The sequence below is a fragment of the Podarcis cretensis genome (assembly GCF_951804945.1).
Source record: "Podarcis cretensis genome assembly, chromosome: 4".
NCBI classification, from domain to species: domain Eukaryota; kingdom Metazoa; phylum Chordata; class Lepidosauria; order Squamata; family Lacertidae; genus Podarcis; species Podarcis cretensis.
The window spans coordinates 105,690,437-105,710,478 of NC_137173.1; positions in this window are offsets into that span (position 1 = coordinate 105,690,437).

Below are 20,042 nucleotides of genomic sequence, written 5' to 3' on the forward strand. Positions count from 1 at the left end.
AATCAAACTCTCTGAGAGAACGTCAGGATTCTAGTGGATGTGTGTCCACCCATTTTGCTTGCAAAACTCAGCTCTCCTGCTGACTAGAACCCATGACTGATTGCCCTCTGGGTAGGCAAATCTCCACCCCTTTGTTCCTGGCTTATACCCACAAAAGATCATTTTCCGGGACCTGGAGCCACCCTTTTCTGCATTGGGCCTTTGGCACAAGAACCCAAGCCTCACACCCAAAAACACAGAAGAAATGTACCTTCGGCTTCTTACCATGCGACAGAAAATAGGGTGTGTCACCTACAACAGAATTGTAGGTACGATTCAGCATGAAATTCGCCGTCTTCCACGCTTCCACCCAGAAGTGTTGTGGTAAGCCTGAATCGAACAACATGGCCTCCACAGCTTCCTGGAGGGTTCTGTTCCTCCTTTCTGCCACCCTGTTTTCCTGTGGCGAATGAGGACTCGTCAACCTGTGACATATCCCTTTCTGGTGGAAGTAATTCTGCAACGCAGACCCAGTGAACTCCCCACCGAGATCTGACGGGAAACTGCAAACCCTCAGAGAGAATTGTAGTTCCACTGCAGTGACCTACTCCCTTAGCAAATTGGCGGATTCACTCTTTTCCTTCAGAGGTATCACCCAACCCATTCTGGAGTGGTTGTCTATCAGGGTTAACAAACATCAAGCCCCACCCAGGCTCGCAACAGGCATGGGACCACAGATATCTATGTGAATCAACTCAAAAGGTTTCATGGTTACCCTGTCCGACCTAGGATAACTGCGTGTCTTAACCTTTGCTTTCTTGCATGCTCTACAATCCAGGAACTTAGAAAATGACTTCATTTTACATCCCTCAGCACACCCTGGTAGCTTCTTCACATACCCCCAATTACAATGGGACATCTTTCTATGCCACAAATGATGACACATGTGGTGAGTAGGAACATTTGCACACTGTGCCTGTGGTACCATTACCGGCTTGGGGCATTTCCAGAACAAACAACTCGTTCTGGCATGCAACACTGACTAACAGCCCCCCCCCCCCAGAAATGGAGCATACATTATTCTCAAAACAAACCTTAAACCCATCTCTAACTAGAGATGACACAGACAGTAGACAGCATTTCATCCCTGGCAACACAAATGCTTCTAGTTCGGTTTGCAAAGAATCAACAAAAACAGTGCCCGCAGTTTGCAGAAGCTTCTTGGAACCATCAGCTAACATCACAGACTTCCCTTCGGTAACAGCTCTGCAGTTGCGCATGTGGACACTAGAGGTCAGCAAATGATGACTTGCTCTACTGTCAATCACCCAACACTGTAAGCTGATCTGCTCGTCCTTCACTGTTGCCATGGAAGCGGCCAAATGAAGGAAGAGTGTAATTGAAGTGCTGGAAGAGATTGAACAATTTGGTAACGTAGCAGGATTTACATTAAACAGGAAAAAAACTAAAGTAATTGCAAAAAACATCGATCAAAGTGTAGTGGAAGCAATGCAACAACAAACAGGTATTGAAGTGACGAAAAAGGTAAAATATTTAGGATGTCGATTTGTTTCAAAATATTGATTTGTTTCAAAATAATTATACACCAGTGTGGAATGGAATTAAGAAAGATTTGGAGGTGTGGGGAAGGATGAAATTATCCTTTTGGGGAAGAATCTCAACGATTAAGATGTGTGTACTCCCAAAGATGTTATTTTTATTTCAGATGATCCCAATACTCAAGGGGACAATGATTTTTAGAGAGTGGCAAAGAGTGATTTCAAGGTATATCTGGCAGGGTAAAAAGCCAAGAATTCAATTTAAGTTATTAACAGATGCGAAGGAAAGAGGAGGCTTTGCCCTGCCAGACTTGAAACTATACTATGAAGCATCATGTCTCTGTTGGTTAAAAGAATGGATAAAACTAAAGAATACAAAATTGTTAGATTTAGAAGGATTTGATAACAGATTTGGGTGGCACGCGTATTTATGATTGGAGAAGAAGAGTCATAAAGCTTTTGAAAACCACATCTTCAGGAAATCGTTAATTGAAGTATGGGATAGGTACAAAAACCTATTAGAACCGAAAGTCCCACACTGGTTGTCCCCATTAGAGGTAATGTGTGTAAAGAAAATTAATATGAGAGGGTGGATTACATATGGAGAATTGGTGATTAAAGGAGAGAAATGGAAAATGAAACCATATGAACAAATAAAAGAATATGTATTTGATTGGTTGCATTATTATCAAATAAATGATATGTTTAAAAAAGATTTAAAAGAGAATGGTTATATAGAAAAAGATTCAAAATTTCAAATAGAAATAGTAAATAATGATTGTAAGACACTGTCAAAAATGCATAAAATGTTGTTGGAATAGTATACGATGGATGAGGAAATTAAGTCGGTAATGATACATTGGGCCAGAGATTTCGGGTATAACATACAACTTGAAGACTGGGTTAAGGTATGGAAAGAAAATATAAAATTTACAGCATGTACCATGTTAAAGGAAAATGGTATGAAAATGGTATACAGATGGTATATTACACCGGTTAAGTTAGCAAAAATGTTTAAAACTTGTAATATGTGTTGGAAATGTAAAGAAAAAGAAGGAACCTTTTTTCATATGTGGTGGGAATGCAGGAAAGTGAAGGGGTTCTGGGAGATGATATATAATGAGTTAAAGAAGATGTTGAAATATACTTTTGTAAAGAAACCAGAAGCCTTTCTCTTAGGAATAACAAGAAATGAAATAAACAGAAAGGATTGTAAACTTTTTCAATATGCAATAACAGCAGTGAGAATATTAATGGCCCAAAAATGGAAACAGGAAGAACTACTGACACTTGAAGAATGGAGAATGAAACTAATGGATTATGCAGAACTGGATAAACTAACTGGAAAAATAAGATACCAACGAGATCACAAATTCATTGAGGACTGGGGAAAATTTACAGAGTATTTGAAAAGTATATGTGATGAACAAACAACGCTAGTGGGATTTAAAGAAGCTTTGTGAAAAATATGAGGAATATTGCAAGAATGTGTATATGACTGAAAAGGTATTCTAAAAGGCGATACTAAATTCAGGGAATGCGTATAAAAATCTTAAATACGGATGATTGTCAGAGAAGCTGAGGGAAGTCTAAAAGATATAATATGTGAAATTGTTTGATTGGAAATATTTGTGTAATTTACATTTGAAAACATATATATATATATATATATATATATATATATGGAAGTGGCCAATGGTGCAAGCTCGTGTCTCCGTCGTTTCCCCTGGGACTTCTCCTCGTGTTCCCAAGCCTTCCTGTCCCCCTTATCTGGTTGCTAGGGGCAATGACCTTGGTGGCTTTCTGCACAGCTTCTCAGGGGCATTGTTTACGCAGATGTGTGTCAGATCCACACGAACAGCAACACCTCGTAGCAAACGCTCTAACCATACTCTCGGCTTTTGCTGCACCCCCACTCCTCGAAGCAGAACAGCCACCCACAGAAGCCTGACTCCACTCTCTCCACTGTCTTTCCTCTTCATCACATAAGCGACCAGCAACAAACTGTTATCGTTAAGTCGGCTTGTGGCATGGCTTCCAGAGTTAAGCACAGATTCTCATAGCTATTGTCCAGGGAGTTCAGAAGAATGTACACTTTCAACTCTTCTGGGAAAGTGATGTTTAACTGTCTCAGCTTATTGAACACTGCAAGCATCTTAGTAACATGCTCTCTGATGCTGTCACCGGGTTTTAACTTCAGCTCAAACAGGCTTCTGGTGACATGTATCTTGGCCCCTGCTGTGGTCCTGTGATGGACCCGTTCAAGAGCCTGCCAGATGGACTGCACGGTCTCCATCCCTTCTACATGGGGCAACTGTGAGCCGTCTATGCTCAGCACTAGAGTTCCCATTGCTCTCTGATCTTTCCTCAGGGAAGCAGTGGCTGCAGCTATCTCCGCCGCAGTAGCATCGTCTGGAGCTTGGATCAGGGGGTTCTGGGTGCATTCCCAGAGACCCTTGGCTGTAAGCCAGGCTTAACTCTTTGGGACCATTCCTCCCAATTCTGCCCATGGAGTCTCTCAAAAGGAATGGAGTAGGACTCCTGGACTTCGGCCATCTTCCCATGGGGCTTAGCTTACACATGCTTCAGCAGCTCCTGCACCCAGTCTCGAAGATGGGTCATTCACCAGCGAGTTCAACTGGCAGGTCCTCAAGCTGGCCTTTACTGCTCCACACACAGGCAACGCCACCGACGTCTGGAACCAGAACTTGGGCACACGTGACTTGGGCCTCCATAACCTGTTTCGTTGAGCGCCCGTCAAGGCTGTGAACAGCAGCACTGTTGTGGCATCCAGTCCACTTCCACTGCACCTGTCTGCTTCTCCCGGCTACAGCAGAGTAGTATCTTGAGCAGCAGTGTGCCTGTGTGGAAGGAATCTCAGGCATGCAGTAAAACTCTCATACAACAGCTTCTTTTATTCTACGAAGCTTTATTGTACAGCAGCAAAACAACAAATCAGCCAGGAGAGAGCGAAGACATGATGCTTCTCCTGTTGCAGCCAAAAAGCGTTCACATAACAAAGTACAATACCCGTATGCGAACAACCACCCCAGTGACAGGACGTCATTCCCATTGAGCTGTTAACTCTGTAAGCTCTGGGTATCCTCACAAAGGCCCTGTCCCTTCTGCTTGTCAACCTAATTGACCTTACTGGCAAGTGCTCAAGAAGGACCTCCATAGATGATCTTCATAAACAGGAATATGTATAAATGCCAAGGTGGTTCTTTAGATAACCTAGGCCCAAAACATTTAGCCAAAGGTTAATAGCAGCTCCTAAATTGTGCCTGGAAATGCACTGGTACCCAGTGCAGTTGGAACAAAATGGGTGTGATTCATTCAAACCTGCTGCCCCCCATGGGCATTCAGGCACGTGTATTTTGCATCAGTCAGAATTTGTGAACGATCTGTAAAGGCAACCCCATACAGAGTGCATTAGGATAGTCAACTATGGCCAAGACAAGGGCTGTTGAAGACTGCTGGCATACCAACCCAGGAATGGATAGCATCAAATCCAAGCTGCAAACTTTGCTTATCATGGGGTGCACAACTTTAATCATGACTGGCATCTCTGCCCCCATCAGTCACATGTTCCCCCTTACCCTTACCCCTGAAATGTTAAGCTACAAAGTCATCCTGGTTCTTTATACTGTGTAGTCTTAAGAGAGAAAGAATAATTTAGTCGCACTAGCTTGTCTTAACTTATTGTGCTTGTTTGCCCTCACCCATCCCAAACACAACTCCAGGCACCACCCTGGGATTTGTAGGTAAAAAGAAGTGACGTTGTCCTCATCTGCATACTGATGACAATGCTGTCCAAACTTCTGGATGCTTTCACATAGATATTAAAGAGCATGGCAGACAAGCTAGAAGCCCGAGGCCAAAGTATGATGATTCAAACAGAAACTAGCTCCGTCTTCTGGGTTATTCACAACAATAACTTTGACAGTTTGGATATTGTAAAAGAAGTAAGAGGTCACTTTGCCTGGGGGAAATCCTCATCTAGGCTTTGTTGTTGTCATCCATCTGTCTCGGGAGACAATGAAGGAGGAGTGCACATTCAGGGGTGAAGTCAAACTGTTGCAGAGTTAGAGTATCTGCTGTGGCTGTAGAGACCAATATGGGAGAGACATGTTTTGTTGCAGCTGAAGGTGTTTGGTTGTGCTGCTACAGGTACATACACCCTGGCATTTCTTCTCTCTGCTCTCTTCCTGGCAGTCATTCCTCCTCTGGTCACGGCTGTGGATGCACGACCTGACTCTCTGTCTCCAGGTGCTGTGGTCATCTGCAAGGGATTCCTACACAGCGGGGTCTAGGCCTATAGGATCAGCAAAAACTATTGGATGACTGTAAGCATGGGATCATGATGATGGGGATTATGATATACTGATATGGAGGCCATAGGCAAGGAGCGACAAAGAGTTCTTAAAACAAATGGTTTAATTGGCAACAAGATGTGTGTTTTTTCTGGTTGTTAAGAGCAATTGTGCCCATTCTCTCCAACAGGGAATTCCCGCTTACATGATCCATAATTAACTAATGCTGGAGAAAATGTTTGTTTCTGACATCAGGGTATCAAGCGTTCTAATTGTGTATGCAGCCTTTGAGGGTCTGGCATGACACACTAGGATTTCACTTGTCTATCTAACACACATTCTAAATTAAAGAGACTTTTGAATAAAAAATATTTGCAGGTTCTCTTGAAACACACTTTACACCTTTGACAAGGTCTCTCTCTCTCTCTGTTAAATAAAACATGAAAGCTTAATGTGGTGCAACAATTGCATGCGAATATTCCATTGAGCATTTCATCATGTGCTCGAAAGCTGTAGAAAATGCAGTATTGATTTTGAACAATGTGTTTCATTTGGTTATTACTTGAAGTTTGCCAATATAAGGGATTGTATCCAGAGATGTGTTTTACTATCTGAAAGTAATTTAACTAGTGACAAAAAAGAACAAATAAAAATGAGAATGACTCACTTCCCTCCCCGCATCCTTCAGCACTTTCAGTGACTTGGAGTTTGTATTCTTGGAAAGTCTCTGATAGTGATATGGTTGCGCTCCTGAAGTTTGGGTAATGTAACTCTTTGTGCTTTCTATTTCATTGCTGCCCCTTCTGACATGGCATGAGCCCATCTGTCTGCCCTATGCAATGAGCTGTCCAGGCTACCGGCTCTTCTCAGGCGAGTATCAAGGGGTGTTTGTGGCATGTTCCTTATTCCCAGAAGCCATGTGTTCAACCTGAAACCCACATATCACCTAACAGAGGTTGAAGGTCTGCAGCCTCCTCCCACGTTCCGTCTGGAGACTGGGACAGAACACAGACTCCATGATTTTACCAGTAACTGGCTTACCTCATCCCCCATTTGCATGGCTTTTTATCATTTAAACCCATTGAAGAGTTCTGGAGAATGCAAAAGCTTGCACACTATTCTGTGATAAAACAAAATAAAAAAATTCCTTCCAGTAGCACCTTAAAGACAGATACAGTGTATCTGAAGAAGTGTGCATGCACACGAAAGCTCATACCTAGAACTAACTTAGTTGGTCTTTAAGGTGCTACTGGAAGGAATTTTTTTATTTTGTCTTGACTATGGCAGACCAACACGGCTACCTATCTATAACTATTCTGTGATATGCTGAGTTGCCTGAAAAAGGCATTGCCCAACTGTTAATTTTGGATTGTTTCTTATGGCCCAACAAACTGCAGAGCCCAGAATTCAATAATGCTTATGGCACATTTTAGTTTGAAAGGTCTTAATCAGTGGATATGATGGGTGAAATTTTATAGCTTTTTAGCAAGAGGCTGACTGTACCTCTCTTGAGTAACAGGTTGTCTTTCGCCTACATCATAGGATAGTTTACACATTATTATAAACAGTGCTTTTTTACTTTAAAAAAAATGTTTAGGGGTACCTCATTTTCCTACTCGTATTGAAATACTGCCCAATGAGGCCAAACTTAGATTCACAAATTGTTTAGGGGAATGTGTACCCCTGCGTCCCCCCAGAAAAAAGCACTGTTTATAAACTTGATGACGAATCGGAATAAAGAAACAGACAGCATTGTGTTTGAGGGGATACAAAAGTCTGGTCTATGATGCTTCATTCATTAATTCAGGTGTACACAATAATGCAGTCTTCAAATGACCATGAAAGTGGAACTGACTCCAATCATTCATGAAATGGAGGTGAAATGTGTGACTGAGTCTGTGTGCACAGGATACCTTTAAAGCACATTCAGATGGCATTCTTTCCCCTAAAGGATTCTGGGCTCTGTAGTTTGCTAACGGTTGCTGGGAATTATAACACTGTGTGGGATAAACTACAGTGCCCAGAATTCTTTGAATGTGCTTTAAAAGCACAGTGTGCTCTCAGCCTGAATAAGGGAGCACACTCTTCCATATTATTGATTTGCACAAGTTCTTTACATGTTTCCCCCCCTGAAATGTTAAGCTATAAAGTCATCCTGATTTTTTATACTGTGAAGTCTTAAGAGAGAAAAAATAATTTATGTTATTTAAAATTGCTGGAAAAAATGCTGATTGGCAAGAGTTACCGTACTTTTCGTCCCATAGGACGCTCCGTCCCATAGGACGCACCTAGTTTTTTTGGGGGGAAATAAAGGGGAAAAAAATCCTTTATTTCCCCCCCCAAAACCAGGTCGGGGAAACCGAACCAGGTCGAGGAACAGCGGGATGGCGGTGCTGCGCCTCCCTGCTGTCCCCCGAGCTTGTGGGGCTGGCCGATGTCTGCCCGGCGCGCGGGGCGCTCTGCTTCAGCGCTCCTTGCCCGCCGGGTGGCAGGCTGCTATCCGCAGTGTGGGGAGCCCTGCGGGGAACTCCTGCAGGGCTCCCCATGCTGCGGATGTCTGCCCGGCGTGAGGGGCGCTCTGCTTCAGGGCGCACTTTACGCCGGGCGGCAGGCTGCTATCCGCAGCCTAGACAGCCCTGCGGGAACTCCCGCAAGGCTGCCTAGGCTGCGGATGTGTTCCTGAAGCGCCAGGTGCTCTGTTTCAGCGCACTCGGCGCTCCAGGAAGCAGGCTGCTATCCGCAGCCTAGACAGCCCTGCGGGAACTCCCGCAGGGCTGCCTAGGCTGCGGATGTCTTCCTGAAGCCTGGAGAGTGAGAGGGGTCGGTGCGCACCGACCCCTCTCACTCTTCAAGCTTCAGCGAAAGCCTGCATTCGCCCCATAGGACGCACCCAGATTTCCCCTTCATTTTTGGAGGGGAAAAAGTGCGTCCTATAGGGCGAAAAATACGGTACTTTCTACAATTTCAGTTTCTTCTTCATAATTTTAAAATCCTGTCCATCATAGCTACTGAAGACAGTACAGTCTCATGAATTACCTTTCTCTTAAAGTGTCCTTTTGAGGTCCCATCCATAGCTGTTATCCACACACTCACGCACAATTCAGCATTTCAGGATGGGAATGTCGCCTACCAATCATACAGTTCTGTCTATTCTATAGATGTTGGGTATGAGATCTCAGGCCATCAAAGAAATGATTGGCTAATGTGTACCTGGCTTTCAAGCTGGGTACTGAGAACATAATTCCTAGCTTTTTTCAGGGGTATGGTGACATTCTTAGTTATTAAATATTCTCTGTCTTTTTTAAGGCTGTCAATTCTTGAAAAAGATTACCAGTTCGGGGGGCGGGGCGGGGGCAGACTCTCTTCCCCACTTTTCCTTTAGGGTTTATGGGTTGCAAATGTCCAGATATTTTTCAACTGGAATAATAGACCATCTTGGCTGTGAGTCATTCATTCATTCATCAATTTATTTGTATGCCGCCTTTCCATAGTTAAAACAATGCTCAAGGCGTCTTACAACGTGACAAGATTTACATAATTACCAACATAACAAAAGTCATAAACCAGAAACAAAACACATCAAAAAGTACACAACCAAATGGAAAACAATTTCCACATAAATCATAAAATCTAAAACTAAGAATACATCATTAATACCAAACACAATTTAAAATGACATAGATAAAAAACTAAAGCATTTTAAAAAACAAAACAAAAACGGAGCCCTCCCTGTGCAGCGGGAGCAGTCCTTTATGGAGCCTGTCAGGCCCCACCCCAAGCAGGGAGAGAAGCAGGTCAGTCCTGGATCATTCATTCATTCATTCATTGTGTCTACCTTGCACCCTTTCCAGCTGGCCTGGGAGGGCGGGTTCCTGACTGACTCCAGCAAAGGAAGCCAAGGGTGCTGCATGGTGCAATAGTCAGTGTGCTGGACGGGGAGACCAGGGTTCAAATCTCCTCTCAGCCTAACCTACCTGACAGGGTTGTTCTGGGGATTAAATGAGGAGGGGTGAACCATCTAAGCCACCTTGAGGTCCTTGAAGAAAACAGTGGGATATAAATGCAATAAATAAATAACACAAATAAACAGTAACTTGCGCTGGGGTGTTGTTTCAGGGGTTCTATTGGAGGAGTTGCTGTTGGTTTTATCACTTCTTGTGACTTATGTGGAAATTGTTCAGTTTGGTTGTGTATTTCTTGATATTTGGTTTGTTGTCCGTTACTACTTTTGTTATGTTACAGTTATGTTTTATTTCATGCTTGTAATCTGCCGTGAGCATGGGTTGAACTGGGGAATGTGGCATACAAATAATTGAATGTATGCAACAAATAAAAGAATCTGATAACACTTGCAATAAAGTAATAAAATCCTTACTTTGAAGAACTTTATTATTGGTTTTCTTCCTCCTGTTCCTTTCAGCTGATTTTTCCACTGATTTTTGAGCCCTTGGAGCTGATGGAAATCTTGGGAGACAAACAAACATGCATTGCTATTATATTTAAACTAAAATGCCTACCAGTGCTTCAGTCCCTGGTTAGGCTCACTCCCTGGACCTAACTAGTCTACTGTCTTCAGCTAGCCCTACAAAGCCAAGGTGGGCAAGGGTCAAAGGGGGCATGTGGCCAGACACCCTTCTCCAAGCAGCTTGTCCCTGTCCTCAGCAATATCGAAAGGAACACGATGGCCAGAAACAATAACAGTATAGAAAACTTTATGAAATAATGCAAAACATCTGGACAAAAGCAACTCCTCACAGATCCCTTCAACGGGATACCCTTTCCCAGGAAGTGGGAGGCAGAGGCTACAACTTCCCCTCTGCCTAAAACTAAGGCATAGCCAATGCCTAATTCTGCAAAGTTGTGACAATTGCTATGAGGTAGGTGAAAACCACATGGCCAGAGCCAACTTGATGAGGGGAAAAAGCCCTGCCAATGTGTCAGCCAATCAACTCCATAGCAAGGTCTTAGCATAAAAGCAAACCTTTGAATGAACAGAGGGAGGGTTTCAGATCCAAACAGGTAAACTGACAGTTTGGGGGCACAGTGAGATGCGCTATTTATTCCCCTGGCGCAGACCCAAGTGACGCCCGCTGGTGTGGTTGGCCCTGCCTCAGCCTGCCTGTGATTGGCCAATTTATAGGCAGGCTATGATCCAGCCAGCAGGTGAAGTAGTGCTGTGTGCTGACCAGGTCCTCACACCCAGTGGCTGTGGGAATGTGACTGGGGACATATCCAGACCACAATGGGGCTTGTGGACTTGGCAAAATGTTTCCTGGACTGCACCACTTCAGACTTCAAGTGGGAGGTTATGTGTTTGAACATTTCCTCACAAAAACACAACCAGCTAGTGAAATGCAACTAGTTTCAACCCTTCCGCTTGATGTGTTGTTGTTTTTCCTGGCTTAATCTATCTAAAATTAATAATGAGTTGCGATGTTATCACTGACCACTTTCAAATAATTTATTAACTTGCTTTGCAGGTTTAAGGAAGATTGACATGTGCATTTTTCCTCAAATGCAGTTTTTAGCTGCTGCAAGCCTCTTTGAAAACTGGGGAAAGTTGGAACAGCAGGTTGCAACATGGCATGGGGCTTTGCTGTTCAGGGAGAAGGGGAAACCACAGGACAATGGGCGTCTAAAAATTAACAACAACAACAACAACAACAACAACAACAACAACAAGCCCTCATCTAGGAATGGGGGAGAAACTGTTTCAATTTGTACTACCTGAAGCAATACGAGAACACTTCCAACTCTACAGTTCTATGATTCTATGACAAATATTGAAATGGGAGAATATTCAGTGCATTTCTGCTCATTGCTAAAGCTGTTCCATTATTTTGCTTTTCTGTGGCTAAAAGAATTGCCTGTTGAGAAATGTGTCCACCTTGCATTGTGCAGTGAGCATTTAAAAAGCAGCAAAGTACTCTCTGAAAATAAATGGTTTGCCTCTCTTACATCTCTTATTCTGCATGAGTTATTTCCTCATTCTACCAACAATATTCATGAATAAGTACCAAACATTTACTAACGAAATAGTTAATGACAACAATTTTAATATAGAGTAGAGTGGGTAAAAAAAAATGAATGCAGGGCAGCATGTTACAAGTGGTGTTTACTGTACTGGAATCATTTCCATATTGACAGATAAGAGCAATTTATAAAAACCAGGGAAAGTGTTTTCCTGTATAGCAACAGGACAATCAAAATGCTAAGCTGAGAATTAAATGGGAGGAACAAGCTTCCCCCCCAAAAGCATGCAACTTCCAGTACTATGAAAGAGAATGAGACTGGCCTTCCTTCCAACAAAAGAAGCAAACCACCGTTCTATCCTTAAGGTCACCCACAAAAATGGTCTTTTATTTAACCATGAAAATTTTATCACAGAGAGTTCCAAATACAATTTACAATTAAAGACTTCTACTTTCATCACTCTACTGGGTTCTTATACATTTGTGAATGAGTCACTACAGATTAATCAACACAAAATATTTATATCATACCAATATGGCTTTAAGACAGTCCCTTAGAAATCAGCCTGAAAAATGAGCCATGACTAAGGTTGGAAGGATCTGTCACTTTCAGTTCTCTCCATTTCTTAGTTTTCCAATATTAAATTTAGTTGTCCACATTTCTGCAGAGATTATTAGTAATATATATAATTTTATTGAAATTTTCCAGCATACAATAAAATAAAAACCAAACTAATCTAAATAGAAATAAGGAAAAGAGGAGACTGAAGAGGGAGGGAGGGAGGGAGGGAGGGAGGGAGGGAGGGAGGAAGGAAGGAAGGAAGGAAGGAAGGAAGGAAGGAAGGAGTCTGTTCAGCATCTTCAGTTTTTGTAGCTGGAGTCAGTCCCCTCCCAGGCCAGGTAGGAAAAGGTGTGCAATGCAGGGGACAGGTCTTCCAGGACTCACAGTCAAGAATCAGTAGGTTGTTCAAAATGTTGTACATATTGCAGTCATGGAAAAACTGTGTGTGCTGCAGGGAACGCAAGATTCCAAGGATTCTGTGGGAATTGGCTGCACCTTTAGGGCACATCATAATAAGTGCCCCTATCTCAGTAGTCCCTGCAAAGAATGAATTCATCCAGAAGTAGCTTTAATCAGCATTTTCCCCATTTGTTTTCCTCAGCCATAACTTACTTGGTTTGTCTATTTCCCCCCTTATTCTTTTCCTTACAATTAGATGTTAATGCTCTTTCATTGGGTTTTTCTTTATAATTATATTTATTGTGTGTGTGTGTGTGTGTGTGTGTTTTCTTTTTTAAATTTTTTTTAAAGAACAGTAAAAAACAAAGAATTCTCATGAAAATTCATCAGCATTTTAGTGTGAATTTATCCTAACAAACACATCTTTGTAGGCAATTTTGACTAATGTACACATTTTTCCAAACCATATCCTCTAATATAATGAATTTTTGTATATTGTTTCCACTAATATGTGCAATTTGGCCTTGGAGTTCAAAACGAAGCAGGGCAAAGGCTAATAGTGTTCAGCCAAGAAAACAAGCTGGTCATCACAAACACTCTTTTCCAACAACACAAGAGACGACCCTACACATGGACATCACCAGACGGGCAGCATCGAAGTCAGATTGATTATATTCTGCAGCCAAAGATGGAGAAACTCTATACAGTCAGCAAAAACAAGACCTGGAACTGACTGTGGCTCAGATCATCAGCTTCTTATAGCTAAATTAAAGCCTAAACTGAAGAAAGTAGGAAAAACCACTGGGCCAGTAACATACAATCTAAATCAAATCCCTTATGAATACACAGTGAAAGTGAGGAACAGGTTTAGGGATTTAGATTTGGTGGTCAGAGTGCCTGAAGAACTATGGATGGAGGCTCATAACATTATACAGGAGGCAGCAACGAAAACCATCCCAATGAAAAGGAAATGCAAGAAAGCAAAGTGGCTGTCCAACGTGGCCTTACAAATAGCGGGGGAGAGAAGGCAAGCAAAATGCGGGGGAGATAGTGAAAGATACAGGAAATTGAATGCAGTTTTCCAAAGAAACGAGCAATGCAAAAAAATAGAGGAAAACAATAGAATGGGAAAAATCAGAGATCTGTTCAAGAAAATTGGAGATATGAAAGGAGCATTTCGTACAAAGATTACCCTAATAAAGGACAAAAGTGGTAAGGACCTAACAGAAGCAGAAGACATCAAGAAGAGGTGGCAAGAACACACAGAGGAATTATACCAGAAAGAAATGGATGTCTCGTACACCCCAGGCAGTGTTGTTGCTGACCTTGAGCCAGACATCCTGGAGAGTGAAGTCCAATGGGCCTTAGAAAGCACTGCTAATAACAAGGCCAGTGGAAGTGATGATATTCCGGCTGAACTATTTAAAATTTTAAAAGATGATGCTGTTAAGGTTGCCAGCAAGTTTGGAAGACTCAGCAGTGGCCAGAGGATTGGAGAAGATCAGTCTACATCCCAATCCCAAAGAGGGCAGTGCCAAAGAATGCTCCAACTACCGCACAATTGCGCTCATTTCACACACTAGCAAGGTTATGCTTGACATTTTACAAGGCAGGCTTAAGCAGTATGTGGGCCGAGAACTCCCAGAAGTGCAAGCTGGATTTTGAAGGGGCAGAGGAACCAGAGACCAAATTGCAAACATGCGCTGGATTATGGAGAAAGTTAGAGAGTTCCAGAAAGACATCTACTTCTGCTTCATTGACTATGCAAAAGCCTTTGACTGTGTTGACCACAGCAAACTATGGCAAGTTCTTAAAGAAATGGGAGTGCCTGATCCCCTCATCTGTCTCCTGAGAAATCTCTATGTGGGACAAGAAGCTACAGTTAGAACGGGATATGGAACAACTGATTGGTTCAAAAATGGGAAAGGAGTACGACAAGGCTGTATATTGTCTCTCTGCTTATTTAACTTATATGCAGAATTCATCATGCGAAAGGCTGGGCTGGATGAATCCCTAGCCGGAATTAAGATTGCCGGAAGAAATATCAACAACCTCAGATATGCAGATGACACAACACTGATGGCAGAAAGTGAGGAGGAATTAAAGAACCTTTTAATGAGGGTGAAAGAGGAGAGCAAAAATATGGTCTGAAGCTCAACATCAAAAAAAGTAAGATCATGGCCACTGGTCTCATCACCTCCTGGCAAATAGAAGGGGAAGAAATGGAGGCAGTGAGAGATTTTACTTTCCTGGGTTCCATGATCACTGCAGATGGTGAGAGCAGTCTCGAAATTAAAAGACACCTGCTTCATGGGAGAAAAGCAATGACAAACCTAGACAGCATCTTAAAAAGCAGAGACATCACCTTGCCAACAAAGGTCTGTATAGATAAAGCTATGGTTTTCCCAGTAGCGATGTATGGAAGTGAGAGCTGGACCATAAAGAAGGCTGATCGCCGAAGAATTGATGCTTTTGAATTATGGTGCTGGAGGAGACTCTTGAGGGTCCCATGGATCTCAAGAAGATCAAACTTATCCATTCTTAAGGAAATCAGCCCTGAGTGCTCACTGGAAAGACAGATCCTGAAGCTGAGGCTCCAATACTTTGGCCAGCTCATGAGAAGAGAAGACTCCCTGGAAAAGACCCTGATGTTGGGAAAGATGGAGGGCACAAGGAGAAGAGGACGACAGAGAATGAGATGGTTGGACAGTGTTCTGGAAGCTACCAGCATGAGTTTGACCAAACTGCGGGAGGCAGTGGAAGACAGGCGTGCCTGGCATGCTCTGGTCCATGGAGTCACGAAGAGTCGGACATGACTAAATGACTAAAGAACAACAACAAATGGGTGCAATGTTCTATAAATATGGGTTGACTTGAGAACTCGATTACAAACTTTGGATAAATGGGAACTGCAAAGGATAGTTTTGTTTCAGCTTTCATATTGTTCCAGAAAGAGCAATTTTGATAGATGCACCTTTTAATGCTAACTGTATTGAATTTCTCCATCATTCCTAGTCGAGACTAGCTTCTTACGTTGGAAGCTGCTATTTGAGGGTTTGACACTAAACAGTGGCTTAGGAGTGTCTGAAATTGTGTCATTAATTCCAGTCGCACTTATTCCAATGAGGCCTACCTGTGTGTAATTTAGCTTGGCTCCATCCCAATGCTTCTTAGCTGTAAGTCATCAGGCATACAATAATCAAGTTATGAACGATGTAGAAATGCATCTACATGTTTGAACAGGTAGCCATTTCTAATCTAGTTTTCGTAGGAATGAGGATATGAAACTTGGGGGTAGGCAATGCATGAAGCAAAACCCCAATAAAATCCCTGTCCTTCAGCAGTCCTGTAATGAGAAGATGCATAAATGAACTAGGCAATGGTAATGATGTAAATAATGTATTTAAATCTGTAAGCAGTGTGAAGAGGATACTAAGGGAGGGTTATTTAACACATGAAACTCTCTTTACAAGTAAACGCAACACAGGCCACCATCAGCCTCCCCCCCCCCCCCGAGGGTACCTGAAGACCTTGCCCTGCTCCATACACATAAATGCTTAATTTCATGCAATCACGTTGTTGTTGTTGTTGTCGTCATCGTCCCCGCCCCTGCATCCAATTGGCACATCGGGAAAGTGACTCCTGGCTCATTCAGAGCATGTATTAAGGGGAGCAAGAGCCCTGTGGATAGACTACAGCTTTTATCATTTTCTTCACTGTGTCCCACCAATTAAAGCCAAAAAAGGAAATTTGTGAAATGAGAATGCACAAAACATGCAGGCCAACTTTAGGAAACAAAACCATTTATAACGATAACTATCATTCATATCACCCCAGAAGAATGAGATGGTAATGAGATCGCAATCATTTGCTGATGATATATGAAGTCAGCTGAAAATTCCAAGAACAATTAGCACATAAACTGCACTTTTCAATCTCTTGGTAACTCTTTAGCTTAGAATGGAAAACTAATCACATAATTGTTCTCCCATTGTATGGTAGTTACCATGTAAAATAGCTGGCGCTCAGCTAACTAATCAGGTGTGATTACAGTTTTACAGCTCATGTGCTTTGTGCGCTGCACTTTTTAAAAAACAAAAGCTTTGCTCCATGTTGCAGAAATGATCTTCAAAGCCACTGGAGATGATAAAGGGGCAGTTTATTATAGCTGCAGAGTTAAGAATTAATGTTTCCCCAGATTGTACCATGGGAGTAGAATATTCTTGACTGAATAATGCTACCTGTTTTTTCTCTATGCATAGACATCTCATTTCAGCTCTGAGTAGCTGTCCTGAAGTCCCATGGAAACTAACGGAACAAGTTAGTTGGGATTGATGCAAATTCCATTGGCTGGGATAAGAAAAGCCTGTCTAGGTTTTCACAGTTGCCTGGTGCTGTTCTAAACAAGAATGACCAGTGGAAACAACTGCAGTCTCAGTCAGCAAACCAGCAGCCTGGACTGTTGCTCCAGTATTGGTCTGGAGACAACTGAGGACTGAAACAATGATATAGCAAATACCATATTGAATTCCTGTCACTCTAAGGTGATAGGCAAGTTCCAGTTTATTTCCCTATTCAAACCTAAATAGCAGTACAGGACAACACCACCTGCTTACATTAACAATAATTTTAAATAATATAACCTGCTCCATTTTTACTTGACTTTTTTATCTCTCTGTTCTTTTGTCCTGAGCTTATCCATAACTACTGGTGGGAAAGGTGAAGTAGAAAATAGATGGCAAGGAAATATCTGGGCAAGTACTAATAAAAAGTTGGGTGGGTAGGTCATAGCTAAGGAAAACAAAATAAAATCCAGGACACATCTCCATAACTAACAAATAGTGAATTTGTGAAGGGACTCTCTGCAAGTAGTAATGGGAACCGACATTTGCTGTTTCCTTTAATTCTAACTTCAGACCACTGTTGGTCACTCTAGAAAGAAAATTATATCTTGCTGGAAAGTACTGTAAACACTTACAAGGAGCCAAAGGCATTTATTTTCAAAGATATTGATCTTCTGACAACATTTTATTACAATGACTTTATTTCTATTATGTCAAATGATAGATGTAGATTTAATAACTTTAGGTGATGGATGTTGACACAGTAAATGGATGGTATTTTACTTGACTATTATTAACCTCCCGTATTGGGAGTGGTGCAGTCACAAAAAACATTGCTACATGGGCTGCTTTTGTCTAATGCTAGCATTTGTTTGATTAGCTGTAGTGAAATAGCACCACTGGGACTGGGTATCGTGGGTTTAAACTGTGGCACCCCTGGGAACTGAAATATTTAATGATGCCTGGTTATCACCGACATGATAAACATATTTTGACTCATGTGACTCGCATGTTCCAGGTTCGTCATATGGAAATAACCTCATATGGAGAAACAGCAGGTAAGAGATAAAGCTAGGGCAGAACCTAGAGTTCTATGAGAAATGAATTACTATTGATATAAATAAGCATAAAAATATGAATATAGCACATATTATGGAATCCCCATACAGATTAAAGCACAAAGCAGTAGCACAAAACAAAATGAGACAGTCCAGCAAGCCAAACATCTGTTTAAATAAAAAAAGGCTTCTGCAGAGTGTTGCCCATGAACCACTCTTAGCAGAAGAGTGAATGTTAACGTCCTCCTAAAAAGCAATCCCATGCACAAAAGCTGGTGTAATCTACAACAGTGTAAGGTTAAAACAGATTCAAACCCCATTCAGCTGCAGGGCTGCTACTCTGCCTAAAGCTTGGCCAGCAAGCCTTTGAAATAGTGTTCAATGGTGGGCTGCCAAGTCACGTGACTGAGCAGAACAGGCTTAATCCCCCCCTCCCGGTCCTGCCCTGTCCCCTTTTGGACTTACACTGGCCTCAGTTCAGCTGATTGATCAGGTGTATCTTCAGCTGAACTGGGCTTGGGGACTTAATGCCACCTGAACTGAATATCTGCTTCGTCCAGTGGGGTTGGCAGTTCACTAATCAAGTTTAGTATTCAAACTTCAGTATCTATGTACAATAATACAGAAGAACTTGTCACAGACACATGGTGAGCTGCAGCATATCATAGAATATTAGAGTTGGAAGGGACCCCAAGGGTCATCTAGTCCAACCCTCTGCAATGCATGTATGTGCTCAGTGGCAAATTTGGGTTTCTCCTTTATAGGAAGTGAGACAACTATGAGGCTCACCTCTCTTCCTGCTTTCCTGGCCATTTCTGGTGCTAAAATGACTATCTGCCATTTTGTGAAACAGAGACATGAAAAAGTGAGGGGAGCAGTCGTGGGTACTCTTGACTGAAAATTGGATGAGAGAGTTGGAAGGTTGCTTGCTGGTTTGTGTGTGTGTGTATGTTCATATGCACAAGAGAAAAGTGAGTGAGAATAAGGGCACTTGCTTACAATTTCTTTTTCTACTTAAAAACTGTCAAGGAATTCAAAGATATATGCCGTAAGGAGACTAAGAAAGAGGTAGAATAAGTGAAGGAGCAAGTAAGGAAGTATGAAAGTAATGTTAAGTAAGCTGACCTCAACCAAAGAGCTAGCTAGCTAGAAGCATGTCCAGAATTTATGGTCTACCTAAAGTTCTGTCCTTGTGGAAGGAGAACTCCATGTGTCTATTGTTCCATGCACTGGTGAGCAAGGAAAGAATGGAATAGGATCCAGATTTATTCTCTATCATAATTTTATTTGTATTCTGCCTTTCCATAGTTAAAACCATGCTCACAGTGGCTTACAACATGAAAAAATACGTAATTACAACAAAAGTCATAAACAATAAATAAAACTTTGAAAAGTACACAACCAAATTAAACAATTTCCACATAAATCATAATAAAATCTAAAATAAAGATAAAAAATAATGTCAAAACCAGCAAAAAAAACAACAACAACAACCCCACCAGCAAAACCACCTGAGCAATACCACAGCCCCAAAGTCTGTTCAGCAGCCTCAGCTTTTGTAGCTGGAGTCAGTCCGGCCCTCCAAGGCCAGGTGGAAAGGAACCTGCAAGGCAGGGGAGCAGGTCTTCCAGGCCTCTCAGTCAAGTTGATTGGTTATTGACCAAGTTGGATATGAGGCACAATGCTTTCCCAACATGTTCTTGGGTAAAGAGATCCTGGGAGATGAGCAGCCAATGGGGAGAAGCGGTGGCACTTACCTCACCTCCCGGCATGGGTGTAGCTGTGGCTTACTGGGTGGGGTGGTCAGCATGATGCAGATGCACTGGAAGGAGTGACGGACTGGCTCTTCTGGGTACC